General features: G+C 54.7%; 1 long non-coding RNA gene across 3 annotated transcripts; it reads left to right on the top strand.

The window, feature by feature from the left end:
- Positions 1-4,419: 4,419 nt before the first annotated feature.
- On the top strand, positions 4,420-16,935 carry LOC109503297. 3 transcript variants are annotated; one of them, XR_006584772.1, is made up of 6 exons: positions 4,420-4,839; positions 4,952-5,056; positions 8,619-9,971; positions 10,442-10,617; positions 11,006-14,217; positions 14,697-16,935. It is a non-coding gene; the product is annotated as an uncharacterized LOC109503297 (long non-coding RNA). The 3 variants fall into 3 exon arrangements; XR_006584771.1 differs by having other exon boundaries at positions 11,006-14,978; positions 16,254-16,935; XR_002162192.2 differs by having other exon boundaries at positions 4,426-4,839; positions 11,006-16,935.
- Positions 16,936-27,123: the final 10,188 nt, after the last annotated feature.

Raw genomic sequence — 27,123 nt, 5'->3', positions numbered from 1 at the left:
AACTGAGAGGGAGCTTACTCCCGAACAAGCCTTTCCTGGAGAAAAGGGCGTCGCCAGCTGGGATGCACCAGCCCCTTAGTGGACCTTTGTCCCATCTGGCCCACACATTGCCACTGGCGGCCCGGGCCAGTCCACCACGGACGGCACCCTGCGTGAAGGCCGACAGGCTGTCCCATGTGCCCAGCCCGCTTGCTTGTGGACCCTCCACTCCTCGCGCCCGCCCACCCTGGGGTGGAGGCTCCATTGTCACCCCCCGTGAGCTGGGCACGTCCCCATCCACCGGCTGCAAGGACCCCCGCCCGGCACTTTGAACACTCAGGCGCTCCTGCATCTTCCTGGAGAGGCCACTGGGATTAGGAGCCGGCAGGAGGGGGTGCTCTTTGGACGCCGACGGGGGTTCTCCGCTGCCCCTGCAGAAGCTGGACCCGCTCTGTCCAGCTTCTCCGAGCGGTGCCTTCATTGTACCTTTCCTGGAGCTGCAGACGCGCCCTAAGCTGTCTACAAGGCGTCAGCGGGGAAACAGGAAAGCACCGGCTGCAAATCGGCGGCCCGGTCCCCCCCTCCCCCGGGGGGCTCTGGAGTTAGCTCAGCCTCGGAGCCTACAGCATACAGATCTCGAAGGCTCCCAGTGCCAGCGTTCTAAAAACATTTGTTAAGCCTTTAAATTCCTTCTTTAAAGGAAAACTTGCCCACAGAGGCAGTAAGTAAAATGAATGAAGCAAGAAGTGCTTGGGATTTTTTCCCCCGTGGTTTCTAATGTTTAGTTTTGGGGGGAGGATCAGAGACTGAGGCCTGCACCCCGCTTCCTGCACAGCCCCGGCATCCCGAGGGCTCCTGGGGTTCCCTGACAGCCGTGCTCTAGGGATGGGAAGTCCCCACTCACTTCCACTCCGTCACAGAACGGGGAGCCTTCAGGACCGCTGGGGCACACGCCTGCACTTTTGCAGGTGACACAACCTAGGACCAGAAGGTCAACTGGCTCGGCTCAAAGCTGAGCTCCTGGGCGGCAGCCGCCTTTAGTCGGGACCCGGCTCTCTTCCCGTCCCCGCGGAGAGCTCTCCAAGCGGGGGACCCGCCAGGGGTTCTAGAGTGTGCACTGCGCAGATGGGTTGTTGCACGAATGGGTTATGGACTTCCCTTCTTTGGGTTTGCAGCCCTTAACACGGGGAGAGGGTGACAACTGTCTGGGTGGCTCAGGCGTGCTGCCACGGGGCAGCTCAGAACTTTTAGATCAGAGGCCTGCCGGGCACGGTCCAGGACGGGAGCCACAGGCTCAGTGGCTCTTTAGGTGAATTAGAATGAAAACAGAGTAAGCCGCTCAGGTCCTCAGGCTCAGCAGCCGGAGTGGCGCCCGTCTGTATCAGAGAGCAAAGAACAGAACGTTCCCACCGTCGTGGGATGTCCCGTAGGACACAGCTGCTCTAAGTCGCTGCGTCCCCGACTGTGGCCCTACACCAGCCTCCCCTGAGAACTCATCAGCGATGCAGATCCTCAGGCATCCGACTCCCCTGGGCAGCAGACCCTGGGTCCCCAAGCCCTGCGGGAGACCCCGATGTGCAGCTGGAGGCTGAGGACCTCCGCCTGAGCCACCGGGGAGGGTGCTGTTTCTACAGTTCCATTTCTGGGGCCTGGTGTCCGGTCATTTCTCTCACTGCTGCTCAGGAGGAGTGGTCCACACTCCACGTGGGAACGAAGGGAAGAAGGGCGGGTGACTCACCGGGTCTCGGTCCTGAAGGTGCACAGGTGAGAGCAGGGCCGGGTCGTGGGGTTGGGACGGGGGTGGGGAGGGGGGAGGAATTCACGACATCCTCATGCAGCAATTGGCCTTTTCAAAGGACTTCCCAGGAACGGTGGCTTGTGCTGTCAGGCAGGGGACAAAAAGGCAAGTTTCCGAGGCTGCCCCACGTGAGACTTGGAAAGGCCTGTGCTGGTGCCCGCTGACGCAGAGAGTGCATTCTAGAGAAGAGGCGGCTGGCCTGGGGGCCCAGGGCAGCCCCCCATCCTGAATCTGACCACAAGCCCCGTGGCCACAAAGGGGTGGCTTCTGGGACGCTTTGCTCGGCGTCGATGGTGGACCCGCGTCTGGAGGTGGGGCGGGAGCTTGTGCCCCTGTGATATTGTGATTATAAGGTATATTAACACTAGTCACGCTGCTATATATTACCTCCCCAGAGTTTGTAATAGGGTGGCTAATAACACTGCATTGCATCTTTGCAAGTTGCTTAGGGAGTAGATCTTAAAAGTCCTCATGGTAAGAAAAACGAAGCTATGTATGGAGACAGATGTAACTACATTTATTGCAGTGATCATTTTGCCATATATACAAATATCAGAAAAAAATAATTAATTTGAGAGAGAGAGAGAGAGAGAGAGAGAGAAACCATGAGCCAGGGAGAGGGACAGAGGGAGAATCTTAAGCAGGCTCCACACTGCAGGGGGCGGGGGGGATCGACACGGGGATCCATCCAACTACCCTTGGATCATAATTTGAGCAGAAATCAAGATTCAGATGCTCAACCATCTGAGCCACCCACATGCCCCCAGGAAAACATACACACACACACACACACACACACACACACACAATTTAGTCTTCCTTCCTGGCACAGAGCTCCTAAAACCCTGGGAATTTCCAACAAGGAGATAGTGTGGTCTTTTGTTATGCTAATAAGGTGACTTTGGAAAGCATCTAAGGGTGGGGCTGGCCTGTGATTAGTGTTGGAACTTCCAGTCCCTCCCCCTGACCTCCTCCACTCATGCTCTGTTTCTCTCTCTCTCTCTCAAAAATAAATAAACATTAAAAAAAACTCATGTATTGGAATTGGTGTCAGACTTCGAGCCCCAAAGCCTGGTGTTGGGACTTCAGGTGCCTGCTTGCTTGTGACCCTGGTGGCGCAGGGCCACCTGAGTGGGGTGCTGGGAAACTGACCCCCCCCCCCCCCCCGAGAGGAGAGGGCGCCTGCCTTCTAGCATTTGCTACTCTGTATCATGGCACGTAGTGTGGTGTGGCGCCTTCACAGTGTTACTTACACCCTGATGCCAAGACTTCCCGGCAAAGAGTGGCCTTTGTGGGGAACAGATTAGGCATAAAGCAGGGAGTGTTAGTGAGACTCACAGGGGTTTAGATCCTGCACTGATAACTCAAGAACGTGTGGGGCCAGTCTGCAGGTTGGAACCAGCGAGGGGGCTGATGGATCGTCCCTGATGCCATTAAGGCAACCTCCTGGCCTGATGGTGGCTGCTCGGTCTTGCCTTCTTTTCTTCCCTGGAAATGGTTAACTGCTGGGGGCTGTTCTGGAGTTCCAACATATCCCAGGAGGCTCTGCAAAAATGTGCTTTGGGCAAATAGCACCCGTCAGGATCGCAGGATGTCCGGGGCCCAAAACGACTTTTCTTATGTCAAGAAAGCGACGTCTCATCTTTCTTTTCCTGGGGACCCCTAACTCCTTCTGCTCGCAAAACCATAAAACAAGAATAAAACCTGGTAAGACTCTGGGGACAAAGCCACGGAGCATGGCAAGGCCCACGACCCTACGACCGCCGGTGACTTGCATGTGAGCCTCCTTGCCGTCAAGGGCCAGGCTGCATAGATGGGTGTGCCCTGCTCTCTGGAGTAAGGGGGCACTCGATTCACCAGGAGGGAGAACGTCTCCAGTCTGGCCCTCTGCAAAGTAATTTACTGTATTTTTGTCTCATAGAGGTTAATATAACTTACATGATTTCCTTATTTAAGGAGGTTAAATAAGTCGATGGATTTGTTCTTGATGGGAGTTTTACTTAAACAAACAAAAAAGCAGGGGTGCCTAGGTGGCTCAGTCGGTTGGGTGTCTGACTCTTGATCTTTTAGGTGTATGATATTATGATTCATAAGAAACATGTATTTGGCCATTCTGATGACCGGAATGTATTTTTCATATATATTTGGTCTTTGTCCACAGTTCCTGGCTCATGGCTCCAAAAACCACTGGAATTTCCTAAGCGTTGAGGGTGATAAAGGTGTCTTCTATTTATTGATGGAGGTGACCTCTGGACCCCACCCTGGGGCAGGTGCTGGTGTAGGGAGGCCCAGAGAGGAGAGGGTTGGCACTTCTGGTCCCGCCCCCACCCCACCCCCACTTCCGGGGAGGGGAGGCGGGCTGGAGGTTGGGTCAACCAATAGCCGAGGACTCAGTCAGTCATGACTGAGTAATGAAGACTCCATAAAACCCCCAAGAGGACTGAATAGGGAGCATCTGAGCTAGTGAACAGGTGGAGGGGCGGGTGAGTGGTGTCTGGGTTGGGGGGGCGGGGAAGCTCCAGGCCCTCTCCGGGGACCTCACCCTTCACATCTTTCATCTGGCTGTTCATTCATATCATTTATCACATCCCTTTTTTTTTTCTTTGAGAGAGAGAGAGTGGGGGGGGGGGAGGGGGGAGGGAGAGAGAGGGAGAGAGAATCTCAAGCAGGCTTCATGCTCAGCGTGGTGAGATCACGACCTGAGCTGAAATCAAGAGTCAGACGCTGAATGACTGAGCCACCCAGGTGCCCCTTATCACATCCTTTACTAAACCGGAAACAGTGAGGGTTTCCCAGAGTTCCTTTCGCAGCGCTGGTGATGTAGAAGCCTCCGAGGAGGAGGCCGTTGGAGCCTCCAGTCTGCAGCCTGGTTGTCACAAGGACAGAGGACAGCCCGGGGGGGTCCCCTGCTGTCTCCTCCCAGCCAGTGTCAGAGCTGAACCCCCGCTGGTGCCCGAGAACTGCTTGGTCCTGTGTGGGGACCCCCATGCTGCGACTGGGTCCGGGAACCCGCCCGGAGCTGGTGTCAGATGGACATGGGATGACAGCGACTCCTCTGACAGGTGCACGGCCAGGGGTTTCCAGCCCAGGACGCACCGGCTGTGGGAAGGGACCTGGGCGTGATGAGTACCTGAGTCCCTGCTGAACAACCTCACGGTCGCCTTTCCTCTGTAGGGGAGAAGGGAGGTGGCGCAGGCTGCGAGCCGCGTGGGATGCAAAGCAAACAGGAAACACAAGGCTGGCAGGACCGCACGGTGCACAGAAGCTACTGAGCTCCAGGTGGGGAGACTCTCGTCACTTCTGCTGCCTCTGCCTTTGCCTGTAAGCGGAGGGCACGGCTTGGCTGGGGCTCAGGGGACAGGCTGTGACAGGCAGCGGGCCACCGGGGGGTGGGGCACGGCTCTGTGAGTTAGCAGGCGTCCGTGAGGCCTCAGGAGCACACTGCGAGTAGGCTTGGTGGGGAGGGATGGCCGGGGGGTGGGGGAGCACGGCTGAGGTGGGGGCTTTGCACTCACGGGGGCCCCCGGGAGCAGGGTCCCTTCCGGGATTGTGGGGTGCAGGCAGGTTCGTATCTGGGAAAAAGCCACCAGGCTGGGTGGCCAGGTCAGCATGTGATTGAGATGGCTTGATCATGTGATCCACAGTGGCTTGGGTCAAGGTGGTGAGAGGTCAGATGCTGGACGTGTCGAAGGCAGAGTCCACGTGTTTGCCGAGAGGGGGCTGCGGGGCTGGTGGGCAGAGTGGCTGGGGAGGCGTTTGGCCAGGGCTGTAGGAAGGTCGGAAGTGGCCTGAACTGGGATGGGAAGGTGGGGTGGGGGTGGGGGTGGGGGAGGAGCGTGATACCAGTTTTATTTCTGAGAGGGGATGAGGAACCCCTAAATCCTCCCCTAGAACAACAGCCTTCGCAGCCCCCGCAGGGGAGTATCGGTCCCCCCGCCCATTCGTTCACGCAGCCAAAGTCTAGGGGGCACCTGCCATGTGCCCGGTGCCAGCCTGGGGCGGGGGACTCAGCAGTGCAGAAGGCACAGTACCTGCTGTCATGAGGTGACGGGTGACAAGTAAACAGAGAGAGAGCGACTTTGTAGGTGCCCCTCCCTGGGGATCCCTCCTCACGTGAGGTCTCCAGGTCAGTGGGACTGACCGACCCCTCATAGGAGCGCCTTCCCTGCCTCTTTCCAGCCCAAGTTCAGTAGGTGCACCCGGGGGCCAGGCCCCCCTCGCCCCCTAAAGGAGCTGCCCCCAGGCTTGGCTTTCTGAGCACCCCCTCCGTGAGAAAGAGGTGGGGGGGGGGGCTTCAGAGACAGAGAAAGCCTGGCCCCGAGCCTCCCGTCACACCTTGCTTCTCTGAACTCCTCTGAAGTTTAAAACAAAAATGAAAAAGAACAGAAAGCAAGACAGAAACGGGGGGGCCTCCTCCCCGGGGGTCCCCGGCAGCTGGGAAGGAAGTGTGGGGAGAACCCTCTGTCTGCCGGCACTGAGCCCAGGGCCTTCTCCGCGGCCGGAGCAGCCCTTCCCGCCCTGGGGTCTGGCGCCCGGGAAGGGGGTGGCAAGGAGGAGCGAATGACAAGGCCGGCACCGGCTTTCACTCTTGGAGCCACGTTGCGCCTGGCCCGGTGCTGCGCCTTTGCGTAAACCCTCAGCCCTCTAACACCCTCACGGGGTGTCACGACGAGGGATGTGGCCAGCTCACCCACACAGCTAGTCCGGCCCCCAGGTCCCGGTGCCGGACGCCTCCTCCATGCTGAGCGACACCAGAACTAATCCTGGTTTCTAAGGATGTATCCCGAAATCTGACCACGAAGTTTATCTTCAAGAGAGAGCGCTGCCGCTTGCTTTTCTCTGATTGTCCTTGCTTTGACGCAGTCGCCGCCTCCCAGAAGTAGAGCCTAAGACAGGACCTTGTGCGGAGATTTGCAGAGAGGGGTTCCCAGGGAGCAGGTGTAGGGTCTGGGTGGGTGCAGCCAACCCCACGCGGGCCACTGGGCTCCCTAGGGAGCTGGGCAAGAACGTGCACCTCGGAGAGGTGAGAGAAGAGCAGAGTTGTCACAGCCGGCACGCGTCACAGGTTGCCTCAAGGGGCTTAACTCTGTGCTCCCCCCCCCCCCAGGTTGTGGGTATGCTTGGGAGCAGGACAGGTGCAGGTGGGTGCAGGCAGGTCCATACCTGGGAGCAGGGCGGGTGCGGGCAGGTGCAGGCGGGTGCAGGCAGATTGTATCTGGGAGCAGGGCAAGTGCAGGCGGGTGCAGGGCAGGTGCAGGCGGGTGCATCCCTGGGAGCAGGGCAGGTGCAGGGCAGGTGCAGGCGGGTGCAGGCAGGTCCATACCTGGGAGCAGGCGGGTGCAGGCGGGTGCAGGCGGGTGCAGGCGGGTGCAGGCGGGTGCAGGCAGGTGCATACCTGGGAGCAGGGCAGGTGCAGGCGGGTGCAGGGCAGTTGCAGGCAGGTGCACCCCTGGGAGCAGGGTGGGTGCAAGCGGGTGCATACCTGGGAGCAGGCAGGTGCAGGCAGGTGCAGGCAGGTGCAGGCAGGTTCGTATCTGGGAGCAGGGTGGGTGCAGGTGGGTGCAGGGCAGGTGCAGGCGGGTGCATCCCTGGGAGCAGGGCGGGTGCAGGGCAGGTGCAGGCGGGTGCAGGCTGGCGGCCCCGCTGCAGCTTCAGAGAGACCCCTCGTGTGGCTGGAGGGCGAGCTAAGCCCAGGCAGCGCAGGTGGTGGGACGCGGCTCCCGTGTCTTCCGCTCGCACCCGTGTCTTCCTACCTGGGACTGGGTGCCATCCTCCAACTCCTGGTTTTGCCTGGGTTTGAACCCCACCACTTAGCAGCTGGTGGCCTCTGGTGAGCGCCTCACTTCCCTGCAGTTCTGCATCCTGGTCTGTGAATCACGAACCCCGCAGGCACAGGGTGGCGGTGAAAATCCGTGCCTTAGCCTGCAGGGCACGCAGACGGAACGCCGGAAGTGAGAGGGTTCTGGGTCCCGGGCCCGGTGGCCGTCAGTCCCGAACCTGGGACTCTGGCTTTGGCTGACGACCGTGCCTCCTCATGTCCTTGCCTTTTGTCCACGCCGCCTGCTCTCCCTGCCTGTGTAAACATCCATCAGGTCACCCCACAGAGAGATGGGACGAGGCCGGGGGTTTAGGAAGAAGGCAGGTGCGGTAAACAAACACACTTGCGCCCAGTGTCTCGAGGACGGAGGGGCTGGGCTGAGCGGAAGGAGTCCAGCTGGGCGAGGCATGTGAGCGGACTTCCCAAAGCCCAGCCGGTTCGCCTGGAGACCCCAGGCCGTCCCCACTCGGTGACCTTCCTCAGTCTGTCTTCACAAATTACCCACATTCAGCAGCTTAAAACCACCGAGATGTGCCCTCTCACGGCCTGGAGGCCGGAAGGTCCAGATAGAGGCATCAGTGGGGCTGGTGCCTCTGGACATTCTGAGGAGGGACCTAGGCCTCTCCCAGCTCCTGATGGCTCCTTGAGGTCCTTGGCATGCTCGGCTTGGGGCCACATCAGTCTAGACCCACCTCCGTCTACACTGGTCTCTCCCTTCTCCCCGGATCTGTGTCTCCAATCTCCCTCTGCCTCCTCTGACCTGCGGCTGGGTTTAGGCCCCACGTCCAGGTCTTACAAATACTCTTTCTCCAAATAAGGTCACGTTCGCTCTTCCAAGGACACCATTCAGCCTACTGCAGCCACTTTGTTCCCGGAAGGATGGGCTGTGTAGGTCATAGCGGGGGAAGGGTTTGTGACCGGGAGTGGCCCGGGGTGGGTCTGAGACCTGACTTAGACCAGTAGCTGACCCCCCCCCCCCCCGCCCGCCACTTCAATCTGTTTTCTTCTTTTTTTTTCTTTCAGTAAGCTCTCTGCCCAAAGTGGGGCTTGAACTCACGGTCCCAAGATCAAAAGTCAAGTGCTCTATTGACTGGGCCAGCCAGGGGCCCCTGCACTTAATTTCTTGGCCTGGAAGGTGCAAGAGGGACCTAGCACACAAGGCTGCTGTACAAGGGAGACAAAAGCCTGGGAGCAGCACTGGGGAGGCCGGCAGTCAGACTATTTCTAACAGTGCTGACTTTACGTGATCATCGGCCATGGACGTTCAAGGGCGAGAGACCAAACACCCACCTCTCCCAGACGAGTCTGGGCGAGAACTAGTGAGGGCCGGGCAGAGATTAGTTTCCAGAGGGCCTGAGAGATACCACCTCCCATCTCTTCCTGCCTGATGGTCTCCTGTCTGGTCCTCAGCCACAAGTGACACGGAGCCCACCTCTCTCTAGAGGAACGTTCGACGCCCTCTGTGGAAATGCGGAGTTATGCCCAGAGGCTCACATTGTCTTTGCCAGTAACTCAGGACTTACAATTTATAGAAATATTTTGCAGGGGACGAGCCTACAGTATACAGGACAATCTCTCTCTCTTTTTAAAAAATTTGTAATGTTTATTATTTATTTTTGAGAGAGAGAGAAACAGAGCGTGAGCAGGGGAGGGGAAGAAAGAGAGGGAGACACAGAATCCGAAGCGGGCTCCAAGCTCCGAGCTGTCAGCACAGAGCCCGACGCGGGGCTCGAACCCACAAACCATGAGATCATGACCTGAGCCGAAGCTGGCTGCTTAACCGACTGAGCCACCCAGGAGCCCCAGGACAGTATCTCTTAATAGGCCAATGAAGAAATAACATACTCCAAACCAGTGATAGATTGATTACCCTACTGGTCCAAGCAAAGGGGACAGAAACAAAGTCCGAATTTAGTTGAGGTTGCTTTCTACAAGTTGGTTCTTGGAAGAGTCGATCCAGTTAGCCCACCAGGAGCTGATGTCCAGCCACCGGCACAGAGCAGAAGTCCCCTGATTCCAGAGCCTGGCGCTGGGGAGCAGAGCTGCGGGGGCAGGCGGGCAAGACGGCCCCCTTGGAGGGGCCACTGCACGGCCTTCACCCCTGCCAGCAAAGAGGGGCCTTGCTGCTCCAGAAGCCAGTGCCCCCAGGTCTGCAGAGAGCTTTCGAGCTCAGCAAAGGGTAGCCTTGCCCAGACGGAACACTCTCAGTGGGTCCTCACGAACTCTCGCCATTTGAAGTTTCAATGTCCGCTGCGTTCTGCACACCTGTCCATATATTCTTATATCCGTAAGTCCCCAGTGGCGCCCGCCAGCTGCTGAGCGACTGCTTAGTGACAACAGATGTCAAGGATGACGTCCTAACACAGCTTCCTCTATGTAAGTAAACGCACCCTTAGATCTAAATAGCTTCCCATAACTCGTAAACAGGTGGATTTAAAAGCATAATAAACCAATACATGACAGGAAGTTCTCTGCCCCTGTCCCCACGCCCCGGGGGCCGCCGAGACCCCAGCTGTGAGCTGCACCTGTTTACTGCGGCGGCCTCTCCTGCGGACTGGGGCCTTGCTGGGCTGCCAGTCTCCCCTGTGTGTGGGTTGTGTGGGCTCGGGCGAGGGGGGGCTGGCAAAGGTCCAGCCTGGGAGGGGACCACCTGGGGACAATGGGCCACTCTGCCAACTTGTGTCTTTGCAGAGCTCGTGAAGGAGGCGGGAGGTGCTGAGCAGCGGGGAACCCACCCCCCAGCTCGGACTGAATGACAGCTAATGCCTAAGGCCCACGGTTCTTGGCCGTGCCCGAGGCACAGTCTGTTTCCTTTTTTTTCTTTCCCTGACAATGTGCAAAAAAAGAAATGAATCTCGTCCAGCGACAGCCACCGCCATCCGGCACAGCAGCAGGGCACATGATGTATCCCCCAGACTGGCAGGTGGGACGGCAGGACCCAGTTTAGCTCACCAAGAAGTTCAATTTGCCGACACTGAACCTTCAGCAGCCAGGAGGAAGCAGGGGCCAACGGAAGGCAAAGGTAAGTCACGTAGAGGGACCCCCAGGAAGAGTGCGTTCCAGGCGCCGGCCAGAGGCGAGCACCCCAACCGCGGCCATAAACCTGCAAGCGTGGTCTAACCCCAACAGTACGGCTGGTGCCCCGCAGTCCCCCAGGCACCTCTGACATGCACCAGGGGTGCCCGGTCTCTGGGGCAGCAAGTATGGGGGCTTCTTTTCCAGGTGCTGGGGTCTCCCTCCTGGGAGCTCTCCCTGCGACTATTATCACTGTGACCATTGCTGACCCACCCCACTCCCCACCCCACCCCTGCTCAGCAGCCCAGGGCCTGGCTCCTGTCCTCCCTCTGGCCAGGAGCTCCCATCCTGGGTACGTTCTCCCTGCTCAGTGAGACGCCTCCTCCCCCCGCCAGACATCCCACATCAGCAGAAGCAAAGCCTGTGCGGGACAAGAACACAGGGACCTCCCAGAGGCACACGCACCTCCCGTCTGCAGCCCAGCATCAGGAGAGGCACAAATTCTGCCCCAAATTCCCAAGGATGATGATGGGACTCCGATCAGAGGCCAAGGCCGTGAAGTCCGGTCTGTACTGGCGGCCTGTACAGCCAGTACGAGCAGGTGAGCCCCCGTACTGACCTCATTGGCTCCCTGCGGACCCTGGGTGTGGAGCGGGACCTGGCCCTGGCCACCATCGCTGTCATCGGGGACCAGAGCTGGGGCAGGAGCTCCTGCTGGACACTCTGTCGGGGTCGCCCTCCCCAGAGGCAGTGGTAGGCAGAGCTGGGCCGGCTCTGCTCTCCCTGCGGGCCACAAAGCATCCCGGGGGTACCAGGCGTTTCAGACATTGGCCCCGGGAGGCTTGGGTCTACGGGCATGGCCTGGGCTGCCCCCAGCTCTCTGACCCCCTTTCGCATCCATAGCCGTCGCTGGGCCTGTATCCGTCAGGGCCCCGAACCTGACGGCCCAGCCCTGACTCCAGACCTTGTCCAGTGGTCTGTGGCAGGCATGTCTTTGATGACACCGAGCTTGTAAGTCTCAGGTGCCGTGTGAAGTCGTTCCGAAGAATTTTCTCAGTGTTTGGAAAAAGCGATTAGCCAGGGTCATAGCGTGATAAGACACGATGTTTTCCTTAAAAAAAAAAAAAAAAAAGTGATTTTGTACACCTACGATTTAATAAAATAAAGGAAAAAAGGGAGGAAAGAGATAGTAGCCTCCTCGTGGGTTGGGGGAGGCTCCGTCCTGGTCCCTTCCCTTGGTCCCATCTCCTGCCAGTGCTGTCAGAGGCCAGACCCAACCAGAACCCAGGGTTTGGGCACCACCGACGCCGTCCTGCTCGGGCCGCCCCCCGCCCTGGGCACAGAGGAGGGTGTGGGGACCCCAGTGGGCTGCCCAGATCCTGCACAGCCCCCAACAGCAGCTGCCTCGCCAGATGCCCCGGCCTGGGCTCCCTCCAGGTCACTGGCAGCCCAGTCCTTGATCCCAGGGGGTCCTGTGAGATCCCGGTCAGCCCGGCGGAACACCTGATGCACCAGACAGGAAGGATCCGGGGCAGTCGTCCCTCTGCTCTGCCGCGGGGTCGGCATTTTGGGGAGAGGGGCAACATGGTGGAGGGTCTGGGTGCCGGTGGCAGGCATGTGACCCCTGGGCATGTCCCCAGGCTGGAGGAGACGATAAATGCCCCTATAGGGCCAGCAATACAAAGGATACGTCAGTGCTCAGGACTCGGCGACAGGAACGCCCGGCCCCAAGAAGCCCAGGGCGGTTCCAGCCTTTCTGAGCTCCGGCTGTGAAACTGCCCACTGAGAATTCCCTTGAACCCCCTCCTTCGGACGTCCAGACTCTTGCCCTGGCTCTTGCTGCCTCCTCCCTGCACCCACCGTCCGCAACTGTGAGGGGGCTTAGAGACGCACGGATCCCCCTGCTCCCCACATTTCCATCTGTCCCCTTTCCTCAGCCGCCACCTGGACAAATGCAGGTCCTGTGGCCGAAGCCCGAGGCCCGACTCCAGCCCGGGAGTCCTGGGGGCCTTCAGACACTGAGCTGCGACTCCGGCTCGTGTGGCGGACAGAGCAGCACCGTGGGGACGTGGCCACGGTCGGCCTGGAGACACTCCCCTGCCGATGCCTCTGTCCCGGGGGCCTGTGCTCCTTTGTGCCCGCCCAGTCCAGGAGGCCCCCATCACCTCCCAGCCCTGGACAGGGACAGAAATTTTAGTCCAGGACTCTGGGGACACTGGGGCAGCTCCCTTGGGGGGTGAGAGGACAAGGCACCTGTGAACTTGAAGTGTTTGGAAAACTGCTCAGGACCTGTGACCTGGTGCTGAGAGACTCGGCTTCCTCAGGCCGGTCCTCAGGACAGTCTGTCCTCAGGACCCCTCCCAGGTAGGAAGGAGATCCTTGAAGGTGGGAGGCACGGGGTTTCTGCAGGTGAGGCTCTGATGGCCGCTCCCTCACTGTCCTGGCTCCTCCTCTGCTGCCTGGTCCCCACCAGGTGTTTCGGTCCCCACCGGGGAGCCCGCTGCCTCTTCCTTCCAGGCTTTTCCATGTGCTGGTCCTCCTCTGAGAAAGGCCCCCGCAGGACTCCCAGCTGTCCTGGTCACCGCTGTCCTGGGCCACTGCTCTGGAGATGATGAAAGCAGGCCCTGTGGGACGCGGGGCTCCATGTGACCGGTAACACAGCGTCTGGGGTCGAGGCCTTTCCGTGGCTTCCCACGCTCAGCTCCCTGAGAATCCGTGTCTGCAGGCCTCGAATGGCTCAGCAGAGAGACCCCCTCCAGAATGGAGAAGTCCTGCCCCCAGTCCTTTGGTCACCCCCAAATACGGATGACCACCCCACAAGGCTGCTGGGCAGAGAAGGATCTTCCAGGCCAGATTTTCCAGGACTCACTTCCTGTTCCTGGGTGGATCGGCGGCTAATTCCAAGAGGAGAAGGAAGAGGGACGCCGGGAGGTGTTGAGGACTGAGGACACCCACGGGGACAAGACGAGGTGACTGGGGAGCATCGTCCTTATGTCTCCACGCTTGAGCTGGTAACCAATGACCTCTGTCCTTGTCTTGTCCTTGGCTCGCGTGCCCCACGTATCTGATGTCTGCCATCGATGCCCTCCCCTCACCTAGACCATCCTGGACATCATCTCGTTTCAAGAGTGTCCCCTAGCCCCTGGCCCCTCAGTGTGACCTCCTCTGCTGGAGACTTGCAGAAATGGCTGGGAAAAAACACCCCAGACCTGCTGAGTCAGAATCTGGACTTGAACCGAGCTCCAAAATGGGTCGTGTGCACTCAGAGTTTGAGAAACCAGGCTCAGAGCAGAGCCAGCTACACGACTTAGGGGCTCAGAGCAAAATAAAACAGCAAGACCCCTCGTTGGAAACGACTTAGACTCTCAAGATAGTGAAAGCAGACAGCAAACCGGGAGGGGACCCTTCCGAACACGGGGCTCCGTGGGATTAGTCCTGGTTCTGAGTGTGTGAGCACAAAATATCCACGTTGGTCCCTTTTCTGGTTTTGAAAACCAACCCGGGGGAAGACTCCCGTTTTTTCCAGCTCACCTACGGGGCTTGCTCCCAAGAGCACGTCATGGCATGTCTGGTGCCCCCTTGGGCCTGAGGCCACTTGGACATCACTGTGAGTAGCAGCCGAGCCAAGTGCGTGCAGAGCCGGGCAGCTGGGAGGGGGTGACAGAAGTGAGGCGGGTGGGGGGACTTTCTCAGCTCTGTCTATATCTCCTCCCTCCGGCCTCGAGATTTGCTTTGCAAAGCTCTCGTGGAGAACCCCGGGGCCCAAATCTGCATGTCACTTCTCCACTACCATGCCTGTCCTCGCCCCTGCACCGAGACTTGGCTTGCAGATGTGACGGGAGGTCCCTGCTGATGGCACTGAGGGGCCATCTTTATCGACACTTGGGTCTCTGTTACCAAGTGTGCACGCCGTCGGACTTGTGGCCCAGGGACCCTGTCCTTTGGCCATCCTCTAGAACAGGAACTGTCCTGCCCACGGACAAGGCTCAAGTCCAGCTCAAGGATAAATTTTTTTTTCACTTTTTGAGCACTATTATAGATTGCTTCTGTCATATCTATGACATAGCTGTTTTTTAAAACTTTTAGGACGATCGGCGGCTTATAGAACCCGGACACAAGTAGACCTTCCCGCCTACGCAGGTTAAAGGTCGCCATCGGTTCCACAGTAAGGAGGAATCTGAGACACAGGATGGAATCACTGAGTATTTTTTAAGTTTATTTGCCTGTTTTGAGAGAGAGCTGAGGAGAGGGAGAGAGAGAGTCCCGAGCAGGCTTCGGGCCGTCAGCACAGAGCCTGACGCAGGGCTCGAACCCACAAACCACGGGATCATGACCTGAGCTGAAATCAAGACTGGGCCACCTAACCAAGTGAGCCTCCCAGATGCCCATCACTGTATATGATTTACATGTAGGCTGGGATACATATTCGGTATCCCCTAAATTAGATACCGTTCTCAAAACGTCCTTTGAACCCCCAGTGAAGACTCTACAGAAATAATCTACTTGCAAAAATGAACGTAAGGGAAGAAATAATCTTGCTTTCCTTCCGCTTTCTTTTCTACATCTCTTCCTTCCATACCTCTTACCCCCCAAGAGACAGCGCAGGGGGATTCCTGCAAAACGTTCCAGGACCTAAGAGAAGTGGCAGGTGGTGTTAAACAGGGACACGGGTACTACGGACATGGTGTGTCTGCTTACGTGATCTTGTTCGGCTGAGGGGTCCCGCTCCCTGAGTTCCTCTGCTGTCCCTCCAGCAGACCCTGGGGTGGCCAGCGGTTGACCCTGGGAGGTCCCCTCTTCTCAGGGGTCTGCTTAGCTCCAGACTGACCGCCGGCCTTCCGATCGGCCCCCCCCTTTCCAACAGACAGGAAGCAGGCAGATGGGCTTTTCCTTAAGTATCGGGAAGTAGAGGGGTGTCTACGCCGCCCAGAAACACGCTGTACTAAACACACAATTGACTGTGTGTGTTCGTAGTGTGCGTTTATGTGTGTGTGTTGGTACATGCTTTTGTGTATGTGTTAGCGTGTGCGTGTCTGTGTTTATCTTCTGCTCATAAAAGTACTATATACCTGTGTGCGTTATCTGTTTGCTGTGTAACAAATTATCCCGAACCTGGTAACTTCAAAGACAGAATTTGTTCTCTCCCACAGTGTGAGAGTCAGCAACTGCAGGGTCTCGGCTGGGGGGCTGTGGCTCAGGGTCCCTGGGGAGCCGTGGTTGAGGTATCGGCTGGGTCTGCATCGGCTGAAGGCTCGACTGTGGCTGGCGAGCCGCTCTTCACGTGGCTATGAGCAGAAGGCCTCAGTGCCTTACTTTGTGGACCTCTCCGTCGGTCCCTGGTGTCCTCAGGACGGGGCTGCCAGCCTCCCCCAGAGCGAGCCATGCAAGAGAAGGCAAGAGGCAGTCACGACACATTTACTGCTAGTCCCACATGGTCACTTCCGCCATATCTATCTTTAGACAGAAGTCCCTATGTCCGGTTCGCGCTCAAGGTTTCACCTTTCGGAGGGAAGAGTGTGGAAGAATTTGTGGGTGTATTTTAAGCCACTGCCACGGTCACTGGCAAATATCAAGAAGGGTAAAGAAAGAGAACAGAATCCCTCTGTAACCCCACCATGAATGTATCGGTATGTTTTCCTCCAGGCTTTCGGAAGGTGAATGTCTATGCTACGTTTGTGTTTGATGGCCACACTAGTGGCCTCAGAGACCACGCCCCAGGCTTCTGTGAAGTGTTTTCTAAGCACCAGAGACATTTGGAGCCTCCTAGCACTGCTTTTCCTCGGATGGGTCATTAATCTGAAGGCTGGCTTTCCCGTCTCTGGGCCTCCACAGCCCAGAACACCATAGCTGGCCTTGGAGTTAGCATCAGCCATGAGCTCATCAGGCTGGAGATCACCTCCCTGAGGTTCTGGATCTGACCCTCATTGATCTTCCAAGCATCACCAGCGTGGCCGTGGGAAACCAGCCCCAGGACATCAGACTGCAGGCAAGTCTTTCTAGAACTTGAGAATGGGTCAAGCTGAAGTTCGGGAGACTTCTAGGTCTCTGCGGGCAGCAGCAGGGCTTCTGGTGTGCCTCCCCTGCCCTTGCACTGAGTGGTTGGGGAGGAGACTGGGGTAGCAGTGCCCAGGGCACGGGGCAGAGCTATTAGGGCACACTAATAGCTATCACTCCCCAACACTCTCCAGTGTGGTTCCATGTCCATCATCATTAAAGCTTCCAATGGCCAGGACACCTGGGTGTCTCAGTCAGTTAAGCGTTTGACTCTTGATTTTGGCTCAGGTCATGATCTTGCAGTTGGTGAGTTCAAGCCCTGTGTCGGGCTCTGCGCTGACAGCAAGAGCCTGCTTGAGATTCTCTCTCTCCCTCTTTCTCTCTGCCCATCCCCCACTTGTGCTCACCCCCTCAAAATAAAGAAATTAACTTACAAATAAAAGCATCCAGCGTCTGATGTGCTCTGGCCCCACTCACTCATTGGCCACACCCATCACTGTGCCCCACCCCTCATCCACTCCAGCCACACCTGAATCCTCAGTGGTCCTGGAACCTACCAGAAGGTCCTTGTACCTTCTCTTCCCTCTCTCTGAAACGTTCTCCCTGCCCAGCTTTGACGTGGCACGTTCTCTATTTCCCTCGAAGTTCTGACAAATGCCACCTTCTCCGGGATGCCCGATACCCTGGACCTGGTCCTTGTGTCTGTTGTCTACATTGCCTCCTGGGGCACAAACCCCTGAGGGATAGTGCCTGTGTGCGTGATAGTGAATCTCCAGACCCTGGAATGGACCTAATGCCTGAGTACCCGTAACTGATGCATGACTAGAAGGTGATCTTTATGGGGTCTCTCTCTGCCGGCAGACATTCTGGGGAGCAGTTACCACTCCCCAAGACCCTGTCAAAATGCACGGGAAGATATGTGTTTCACACAGTGGTCTCTACCCCAAGCCTACTTCATCCCCAGGGACGTCGGCAATGGCAACGTCTGAGACATTTATGGTCGTTACAACCTGGGAAAGAAGGTTTGCTACTGGCATCCTGTGGGTGGAGACCAGAAATGGAGCTAGATTTTCTATAATGCACCCGATGGCCCCTGCCACAAAGAACCATCCATCCCAAATTGTCCATGGTGCTGAGGTGGAGAACGCTGGATGGTCTGTTCACTCACAGACATCAGACCGCGTGCTACGCATGGGGATAGCAGGGGGAATAAAGACCAACGAGAAGATGCCTTTTAACTGAAGGACAGTTCACGTTAAAACTCACTTCCCGGGGCGCCTGGGTGGCACAGTCGGTTAAGCGTCCGACTTCAGCCAGGTCACGATCTCACGGTCCGTGAGTTCGAGCCCCGCGTCGGGCTCTGGGCTGATGGCTCGGAGCCTGGAGCCTGTTTCCGATTCTGCGTCTCCCTCTCTCTCTGCCCCTCCCCCGTTCATGCTCTGTCTCTCTCTGTCCCAAAAATAAATAAAAACGTTGAAAAATAAATAAATAAAAAATAAAACTCACTTCCCGAAGTCGACTCTAACTTTCCTCGGTGAAGTTTTCCCATGGTTAGGACTTAATTTGGCCTGTTTATATTTGTCGTCTTAATCTGACCCCGGCACTTAATTGCTTATATGATGCTAGCTTGTGCTTATGTGATGCGAATTTCCTACTTGTGGCTATGCGGTATTATCTTCTGTGTGCAGCTTAACATAATTTTATGGGACATCATGAGAGCTAAAGCACATGTCAATTGGAGCAACTATTTTATTTCATTATTTTTTAAAATTTTTTAATGTTTATTTTTATTTGAGAAAGAGAGAGAGAGGGAGACACAGAATCGGAAGCAGGCTCCAGGCTCCGAGCTGTCAGCACAGAGACCGATGCGGGGCTTGAACTCATGAGCTGTGAGATCATGACCTGAGCCGAAGTCAGACGCTTCACTGACTGAGACCCCCCCGCCCCCGGGCGCCCCTGTAGCAAACTATTTTTAAAAATATGTCCCTAGATGTCAGCTTTTCCTTGTTTGTTTGTATTGTCTGTGGGCAAAAACATTATTGAAATTTGGTGTGTAAGGCTTATCTGCTCATCTCTCTCTCTCTCTGCAGATTCTAAGAAATTTTATTAGATTTCTCTAATTTGAGTAACCCCTTCCAAGAACAGACTCCAGAAAAAGTATTTAATATTAAGAATGAGCACATGTAGAGACATTTATTGACATCAGATCCTATCACAGCAGGCACAGAGCACCTGTGGCTTGGGGACCTCTGCGGGACTGCATGGGGACACAGATGGCACGTGACGTGTCACAAAGGCACCCCTGGGCTTTTGGGGCAAATACAACACGTACACAAACACTGTCATAGAAGGCATAATCTCAGAAGCATCACAGGAGAGATTTAGAAAAGAAGAGGTCTCGTCTGGCTACAGGAGGCAGAGTCCTCGGGAAAGAAGAAATACCAGTGGTGGGTTAAAAAAAAAAAAAGTTTAACATTTATTTATTTTTGAGAGAGAGAGAGAGAGAGAGAGAGAGAGAGACAGAAAGAGGGAGACAGAGAATCCAAAGCAGTTTCGGTGCAGGGACTTCCCGACGCTCAAACTCAAGAACCGTGAGATCATGACCTGAGCCGAAATCAAGAGTCAGAGGCTTGACCGACTGAGTCACCAGGCGCCCCACCAGTGGTGGGTTTTGAAAAAAATAGGAAATCAACAGAGAACATAGTAAAGGCAGATGGGCAGGCCTTCCTGTGGAAGGCGTTGGCCAAGCCAACGCCCAGGAGTGTGAAAACCAAGTCATGGTCTCAGTTACCGGTTTTCCACCATCACACCTGTCTGGCCGTATTGTTGGATGCCCAGAGATGTATTCTTCCTTTGTGTGCTTTTTTTCTTTTTTTTTTTTTTTTGGCATCAGATCAAGGCACTCATACATCCAGGGGCAACAGACCATCAACTTGGTAACGTGGACGTTGCCAGCACAGAGGCAGTGAGCGTGGCTCGGGAGGTGGACCCCGATGGAGACAGGGCCAGAGGTAAGAAGAAAGAACCTAACTTCCAGAAGACGGGAAAGAAGGAGGGAGACTTCTTATATATTTAGAAGGTCCCTTAATGCAGCACCGTTAGAGACAAGAGCTCTTCCCAGGAGAAGCTCCATGGGCTCAGGACGCATTCACACCCTGTGGATGGGTATCTCCACTCACAGGGTTAGAGGCGTGGCCAGAATTTGGGGGTTCCTCACCCTTCTTCCTCTGCCCCTCATTTGCATTCACAAACCATCCTGGATGAGGTGGGGGCGAGAACTACCTTATCTGCTATCCCACAATGGTCTGGAAAGGAGAAAGTGACTGGCCCTTCAGATCTGCCTTGCTACAGGTAAAGTTCTTGGGACCCATTGGTGCATGAAAGGCACCTTTATAAGGTCTCAGCGAACATTCTACTGGGCCGATGTTGGAATATGAGGGTCTGCAGAATGTATATTCAAGCAGAATTCGTAGGCAGCGGGGGTCTCCTAAATTTCTTAAAAAAAAAAAAATAGTTGCCTTGGAAGGCGTTACAGGGAACTTGGTTTAAGAGCACACAGTCTCGTTTGAGGCTTTGTTCTACCACTTTCTGGCTACATATCCTTGGGTAATATATTGAACCTCTCCTGGCCTCGGTCTCCTCATCCATGAAATGGTACTCCCAGTAAGTACCTATGTGCTGGCTTGTTGGAAGGATTCCATGAAGAAATACTGTACACGATGGTACTTAGGTCTGTGCACATAGTATTTCCTCAACAAACGGTTGCTGCTATGTTTTTTAATTTGCAATATTACCATTCAACATCCCTTCTCCACCAATCATCCCACCTACCCGTCGAGTTGACCTGCCTGGAACTTTGCAGGTCATTTCCCTTGACTGAACGCACACGCGTCATATAACCGCCTTTCCCGTTTCTTCCCGCATAGGTGCCTGGTTTTCCAGTAAGAACAGAAATAAACAGTAGGGGCAAACCCCTCAAGTATAACGTTTCACCACGCGCTGGACCACGCTTGTGCCCTGTTAGCTGTTGACTTCTCCAAGCATCACAAACGCACTGAGCCAGAGAGAACACTCAGGCTTTGGGTCACCAGTCATCGTAGGTCAACCTTCTTTCTCCCCTCTCAGTCCTAAGTCGTGAAGGGTGCTTTACTGATGGCCACAGTAGGTAGTATCATCGGTCTGGGAGGGAGATCTATCTGGATATCAAAATCTTTGTAGAAGCGGGGTGGGGTGGGGCACTTGGGACTTAATGGACGAGTACAGAGTTTTAGGTCTGCAAGATGAAAAAAATTCTGGTGGGATGGTCACACAACAGTGAGAGTACACTTTAAAGTGGCTACGGCGGTAACGTGTATGTGATGCCCATTTTATCACAATTTTTTTAATAGGAAGCTAAATGGATTATCTATACAGTAGATAAAGGGTGAAAACGAACAAATTTGGTGACTAATAGAGTGGTGGTTTATATAATGCCAAGTTACAAAAAGAGCTGTGAGTCAGTATATTTGCAAACTCTCCACCAGACTGGTTCCCCACCCGTCCATCGCTAACTGCACACTGTCTACACAGCCAGCTCCAGCTCGACTCCTGTCGCCACCATGGCACGGCAATGGCACTTTTTAGGGTCACCAGTGCCCTCCATGCTGACAAACATGTGGTCACTTCTCTGTCCCCATCTTTCTCGACCTCAGCCAACATGGCTGACCGTATTCCCTCCTTCCTGAAATCTTTGCTTCCTTTGCTGTAACACACAGCCTGCTGGTTTCCGGCTCACCATTCTCCCTCGGTCTCCTCCTTCACTGGCCACTGGAGGTCACATTCTTAGTCTCCTGGTCTGGTTGCTTCTTCAGTTCTCTGATCCCTAAAGTCGGAAAGCCAAAACTTGGCTCTGAGATCCTCCCTCCGTCAACACGTGCTCTTCAGGCAAGCTTATCAGGTGAGCTCATGTCTATCAGCCGGCAACTCCCAGATCTAAATTTGTGACCCTTCCCTTTCCCTAGACTTGACATTTCCAGTTGGATGTCTGTCAAAGGTCTCTAATCTAGCGCGACCAAAACATAGCTCCTGATACCCCACCCTGCCTCAGTCCTCCTCCTCCCAAGGCTTCTCCCCCTATTTCCAGCACCACATCTGCCTGCCCAGTTCTAGAACTAAATCTAAGAGTCACACTTGATTCCTCCTTCCCCTGCTTCCATTTTTAATTCATCTGGAGTCCAGATGACTGTCCGCAAAACCAAAACCACATCTGTCCACCACGCTCTATCACCACGTAGGCCAGGCCCCCTTCCTCTCTCGCCTGGACTACTCAAGCATCCTCCTGCTGGCCTCCTGGCTCTCACCTTGCCCTAAGTACACCCTCCACTGACCTTTGAACAGGTAAATGAAGGCACGCCCTTCCTCTGCTTCTACCCTAATGCGTCCACGCCATGTACACGAACCCTAGGCTCCTTTCCTGGACGACAAACCCTCCTGTGACCTGGCTCCATCCGCCTCTGTGCTCGTGGTTCCGTTTCACTCTGCCTTTCCCACCACCCTTCAGTGTAGCTGTGAGCCGGAGGGCCTGGGATGTTCTTTCTCCTTCCTCACGGGGCTGGGTGTGCAGATCTCAGCCCGAACGCTACCCTCCCAGAGGCCTTCTCTCCACTCAGCCCAGCACCGCACCACCCACCCCCACCTGCACTCATTTGCCGGCACATGACTGGATGTCACTTCTCTGCATAACGCTTCTCAATAGCGTTACCATCAAGGTATGTTTCTTTATTTCTCGCAAATCCCAAGACTAATGTATCTGGCTTTTACCCGCTGGAAGGTGACGGGGTAGTCACACAACAGGGACTCTGCAGTCTTGTTCACTGCCGCTTCCTCAACTAAAGTAGCGCGCTTAATAAGCATCTTTCAATTCCATATGAATGTGCAAGGTATGCAGGAAGGAGTTAATTTAAAAAGAGAAAAAAAAAACCCTAAAGCATCTAAAAACAGGTGACTGTTCCCTTCCCTGTGGCGCAATAGTTGGGATATTAGATGATGCTTAGAGCCCACTGCAGGGCTCGAACTCCCAAAGGGTGAGATCCTGACCTGAGCTGGGATCCGGAGTCTGTGGCTCATCCAACCGAGCGTGAATTCTGATAGCAAGTCTCACTCTTTATTATCTTCCCACTTTTTCTCAGGATAAAGGACAGGGATGTAGGCATTCCTGAAAGATTGCTGGCTCCCAGGAGGGGCTTCCCCAGGTTTGCTGCCTCCTCTCCCACTGGAGGGTCCTCTCCTCTCCTTTGGGAAGTGCGGGCGTACATTCAGAGATGTGTCGGCTCTGTTAGTAACAGGAAGGACAACTTCTGCCCATAGGAAGGTAAAACAGAGAGACAGACATTCAGCTGCTTAGAGGCCAGGAAGGTTTCAGGAAATGATAGGCCAGATGCCCAGACTTAACCACAAATTAGAAACAAGGACGAAAATGATGACGTTCGGTTCCCAACATAAACAAACAAACAAACAGAAACATGCAGTGGCCATTTGATGCCCCAGGAATCGAAAGAAATACTCAGAATTCAAAGCTTTCGATCCAACCCAAGTGGGAGGGTATGTGGGGGCAGCGGGGAGACAGGGAGGCCGGGAGGACAATGTCAACGGAGGCACCCACAGGAGGAGGGCAGCGTGAGTCTGTCACAGGAGACACCTGAGAGGGGCACCGACCTTCTGCACAGCAGGGACTGAGCCGTTGCGGGCAATCCGGTGGGCGTCGATCAGTAATGGTGATGCGCGCTGCCTGGTGTCTGGAACCCAGCAGGCGCCCGGGAACGTTTGTTCGATAAATCCCACAAGGCAATTAATGAATTGCATAGCGAAAGAACAAATAAACACGCAGATAAGAGGGGTGGCGGGGCGCCTGGGTGGCGCAGTCGGTTAAGCGTCCGACTTCAGCCAGGTCACGATCTCGTGGTCCGTGAGTTCGAGCCCCGCGTCGGGCTCTGGGCTGATGGCTCGGAGCCTGGAGCCTGTTTCCGATTCTGTGTCTCCCTCTCTCTGCCCCTCCCCCGTTCATGCTCTGTCTCTCTCTGTCCCAAAAATAAATAAATGTTAAAAAAAAAATTAAAAAAAAAAAAAAAAAAAGAGGGGTGGCGATGGAACGCACCGAGAGGGTGTCAGGCGCGGGGCCATCGCAACAGAAGGCTTCGCTGGTCCTGGCCGAAGAAGGATCCCAGAGCCTCGCAGCCTTCAAGTATATTTGAGGAGAAAACGGAACATTCCACTGCCTTTCGCTAACCATCTCACAGGAATCCCGACCAAAGCAGATGTAGCGGGCAAGGCACCGAAAAACTTGTCGTGAGTGTGGTGCGGAATATCACGTCCCGTCTCGAGAAGGGTTACGGGATAGCGACGTGCGGAGCCAGCAGGAGATCAGATCACGAACAAGCTGACGTTGGCGGAGGCAACGAAGGAAGAAATGTTCTTCCAGACACATCGGTATTTCAGGTGACATTCTTCAGGACGGTCCTAGAACAGAACTCCATGGGAGCCAGCCCTGCCTTCCGGAACCGGCCAAGGTAAGGTTACCAAGTGATAGAGATAAAATTATACAAGTTTTATAGTCACGCCAGGTCTGGGGTGGGGCCCGAGAATTTATGTTTCTATCAAGTTCCCAGTTGAGGCCAATGTTACTGGTGCAGGGATGACACTTTGAAAACCACCACTCAAGGTCTTTGGGAAAGTCAAGTCTTGGATGAGCAAATGCATTGAAGTGGTCGGTCATCGTGCGTCCGGGTGTAAATCCTGAGGGCCCAGGTGCTGGGGACTCACTGCTGACGTGAGAAGCATTCAGAGCGGTGTCGGAAAAATGAGCCCCAGCGGTCCTCCCTGAGTTCGCGTAAATAACAAATACTCTGCGGCCAGACTGCCTGGTGTGTGGCCCTGGGCAAGCCACGTAACCTCTCTGGGCCTTCACCATCAATCGTTTTCTGATGAAATACATTCACATTTGTAAAGCCCTTAGAATTGTGCCCATCACTTAGAAAACAGCATGTACGTTTTTTAAAATTTAATTTTATTGGGGTAAGAACACTTAACATGGGGTCTACCCTCTTAACAAAAATTGTTTAATATTTATTTATTTTGGGGAGACAGAGTGCAAGCAGGGGAGGGGCAGAGAGAGACAGAGATACAGAATCTGAGGCAGTCACAGAGCCCGATGCGGGGCTCGAACCCACAAAGCGCGGGATCATGACCTGGGCTGAAGTCAGACGCTTAACCGACTGGGCCACCCAGGCGCCCCTTAACAAATTTTTAAGTGCGCAATACAGTCTTGTTAACTACAGGCACGATGTTGTATGGCAACGTCTAGACCTATTCATCTTGCATAACTGAAATGTCACACCTGTTGATTAGCAACTGCCTGTTTCCCCTCCCCCAACATCTGGCAACCCTCATTCTGCCCCCTGGTTCGGTGAGTTTGGCTTGTTTAAATGGCTCGCGGAAGTGGGATCGTCCAGTCTTCGTCCTTCTGTAGCTGGTTTATTTCACTCAGCCCAACGTCCTCAAGGTCCATCTATGCTGTCACATGCTGCAGAATCTCCTTCTTTGTAAAAGCCAAATCCTATTCCTTTGTGTGTATTTTCTTTATCCATTCATCCACCTATGGGCACTTAGGTTGTTTCCACATCTTGTGATGGGGCCAGCATCCTCAAAGGAGTGCTAATATCTCTTTGGGATCCTGATTTAAACTACTTTGGATAAATACCCAGAAGTGGGATTGCTGGATCCTATGGTAGCTCCATATTTCAATTTTTTGAGGAACATCTCTATGGCTTTCCACGGTGGCTGCATTATTTTGCATTGCCACCAACAGTGTACAAGGGCTCTAATTTTCCCACGTCCTTGCTCACACTTGTGTGGTTTGTTTTAAATGTTGATATTTATTTGTTTTTGAGAGAGGGTCAGGGGCAGAGGGAGCGCGAGAGAGAATCCCAGGCCGGCTCCACACCGTCAGCACAGAGCCCAGTGTAGGGCTCGATCCCACGAACCATGAGATCATGACCCATCGGCCATTTGTATGTCTTCTTTGAAGAAATCTCTATTCAAGTATTGGGCCCAGTTTTGATTGGGTTTTTGGGATTTTATTGTTGTCATCGTTGTTAAATTGTGGGAGCTCTTTAAGTATTTTGGAAACTAGCCCCTTATCAGTTATATGGTTTGCACATATCTTCTCCCATTCTGTAGGTTGCTTTTGCCTTTGTTCATTGTCTCCAGTGCTGTGGAGAAGCTTTTCCACTTCCACTAAGCTGTAGTCCAGCTTATCTGTTTTTGCTTTGGTGGCCAGTGCTTTTGGTATCATATCCGTGAAATAATTTCTAAGACCAATATCGTGAAGATTTCAGCCTATGTTTTCTTGTAGGAGTTTTACCATCTCAGGTCTTACATTCAAGCCTTTGATCAATTTTCAGCTGACTTTTGTGTATAGTGTAAGTTGCATTCTTTTGCATGTAGATCTCCAGTTTTCCATCATCATTTGGTGAAGAGACTATCCTTTCCCCGTGGCGTATTCTTGGACCCCCCCCCCGCCCCCGCCCCCGCCCCACCATCAAAAACCAGCTAACTGCATGTGTGTGGGTTTATTTCTGGGCTCACTGTTCTGATCCATTGTTTGGGCCCACTCTGTAATTAGCAACTGTCGCCCTAATGCACTACCTGGCTTTTCTGAAGGCATGTGTCATCCTGGGGAGGTGAGCTTACCGACCCCCTTATAAAGCCCAGAATTGGCAAAATGATCACTCACATAGGTTGTTGGCCTTAGAAATGAAATAGTTATTTCTCCAGCAAAAATGAATTTATTTGGGAATGACAGAGAATTGCAATTTGGGGGGTAAAAAGCCATGGCAAAACCATAGGCAAGTCCCACAAACAAAGGAGAAGAATTTTATTTTATACAGAAGAAGGGGAAAGTTGGGTTGTTTTGAACTCAGTCCATCGGAGAAAAGCACGCGTTCAGGGTGCTGACGGCTTTTCCCTGGCTGAGCTGCAGGGGTGGTTGGTCGCTTGTAGGGGATGCCGTGCACGTCTCTTCCTGTTGGGGCCTACAGTTGATGATTCCTGTTGAGTCCTCTGCCGGGTCTGTAAGGGACACTTCTTGGACAGTGGTATGGCGGGAGAGCTCCCCCTCCTGGCTTCCCGACTCCCTTGCAGCAAGGTTTCCCTGAGCGTTAACACCAGGGTCCCTCGTGAATGCCCTTGTGCTCTGCCTTGTTTCTGAGCTCTCCTGGGAGGAAGGAAAGGCCACGGTGCCCCGTCTGGCAGGAAGACTTACCCATGGGCTCACGTTGCCTTGTCAGTGTGAGTCAACGGGTTGAGTTTCAACGGGTCGAGTTGCAAGTTACAAAAGTTACAGCCTACCCAAGGCACTCCGTCCTGAGGTGGTTGAGACACCCCACTGAGCTGCCCACACAAGCCAAGAAACAAGCACGTTCTGAAAACCAAATCGCTCGTGGCCAGGGGCTCACAGGGGAGCTTCCGAAACTGGGAAGTAACA

This window comes from Felis catus, chromosome C2 (assembly GCF_018350175.1).
Source record: "Felis catus isolate Fca126 chromosome C2, F.catus_Fca126_mat1.0, whole genome shotgun sequence".
In the NCBI taxonomy this organism is placed as follows: Eukaryota; Metazoa; Chordata; class Mammalia; order Carnivora; family Felidae; genus Felis; species Felis catus.
This window is presented reverse-complemented; position numbering and strand designations above follow the sequence as displayed.